Below are 2039 nucleotides of genomic sequence, written 5' to 3' on the forward strand. Positions count from 1 at the left end.
GTTATAAGACTAATAATAAAATTTAATTAAAAATACATAAAAAAAAAAGAAAAAATATTAAATTAGTTTAATAATTTTTACTTTCTTCTTTCGAGATTTAACTTGTACTTTGGGAGTGAAATCCCTCTTTTTACCCTGGTCTGTCTGTGTTTTGGACACTTGTATTTCTTTTTTTTCTGATTGAATGAAATGCACCTACTACCTTCGGCGAAAAAAAAATTGATAAAAAATCAATTTCTTAACAAAATGATGTACCATTTTGTTATATTTTTCGAATCTAAAAGTTTAGCCTTTTACTATCCTTTATGATCAGCAAAAATTAGTATCTTATAATATAAATAAAAAAATACTAACTTAATATAAAATAAATATAAAAAAAAAATAGTGGCCGTGTGGTCTGGTTCATTTGGACCCCAAGTACATTACCCATTATCATCGTCACCGACACTACACTGCAGGCACCATCACAATAAATTTGAATCTACCTTTTCGGGCATAAATGATAAGAATTATAGATATAGATATATAAATATTTTCGTTACTAACTACTTGCCTTTTTGCGTTTTTTTTTTTTATTTCTATTACAAGCCTTTGTCCTTCTTTTTTATTTATCCTTTATCGTATTCTTGTTGTCTATTTGTTCAATGCTCAACTTATTTTGGGATATGTAATGTTTATTTGTTCATTCAAAATTTTGATGAAACCAACATCCCCTAAAACTTTTTGAAGCAGTCAATTGTTGCATAAAAACGGTGAATAGTTCATACATGCAATTGCAAATGCATTGCTGCTGCTTTTTTTTTTTTTTCTCAAAATGAAAATATTTATAAATAATTAACAAGTATCCGAAATATTAAATTTTAAAATTGACCCTATCTTCTTTGGGGAGACAAAATGACCCTTTGCTCACTTTAATAATCTCATCCTTCCTTTTCAACTTAAAAAAAAAATATTCTTGTAAACCCTTGAATTAATCTCTAACAATATTCAAGATCAACACATATAGTTCCAAGTAAATAAGAATAACAAACCCTTAATAATTAAACAATAATAGTAAAATATAATACCTAGCGTTAATAACTTGAAAAAAAGGTGTTAAATACACAATTTGCATGATTTTATAAGACAAACAAACGTCACAAAATTACTACTTTATTTAAAAGGTTAGGATTGAATCTGATATATTGAAAATGAATTATGTTAAGTGTGTACTAAAATTAATCATTAAAATTAGTCACTGATATAAAATATATGTTGAAATATAATATATATTAAAAATAAATTAAATCATATATATTTATATACAAATATATTGATGGTTAATTTTTATAATTAATTTTAATTTTGGTGTACAAATAACATTTTTATTGAAAATAAAGTTAACTTTTTAGGATAGGAAAAAGGAGTTTGTTGATTTAGAGCAACGAAAAAAAAGGTATTTGCATGTTAGTATATTTTAATGGCTAAAGAATTTTAATATGGATTTTAAAAGTATGTTTACTTGAAAATTGATATTTATTTTGTATATATGGGTGGGTGGACGTTACAGACAGGTAACATATTGCCACGTGGCATACATCCGTTTAACATGTAGATAATGTGTTGCATACGTGGCAGGAACATGGCTGACACGTCAACACATTACCTGTGTGTATGTTGAGCAACACATAATCTGTGTGTTGGACTACTTTTTTGACATCTTTACGACTCTATAAAACACCCCAAACACTTATATTTAAACAAAATATCATTCTTTTTTATATCTAAAATAATTTCTATATTTTAATTGTATATTTTTTTATATATTAAAAGATAATTTTTTTTTTGTGTTCTCTTTTTCAACTTTCATTATTTTAAATGCTAACAATAAATTATGAAAAAAATGATGCATTTCGTTGGTGGTTTGTTTTCTTTGAAGTTAGCTGCATGCATAGATATATTTGAGCAAAGTGGAGAATAAGAATACTATGCTATTTAAGAAATTTTGGATCTTGGAAGAGGAACCACCAGAAAGACACTGTACTTTTTCATGGTTTGTG

Source organism: Arachis ipaensis, chromosome B09 (genome assembly GCF_000816755.2).
Source record: "Arachis ipaensis cultivar K30076 chromosome B09, Araip1.1, whole genome shotgun sequence".
Lineage (NCBI taxonomy): Eukaryota > Viridiplantae > Streptophyta > Magnoliopsida > Fabales > Fabaceae > Arachis > Arachis ipaensis.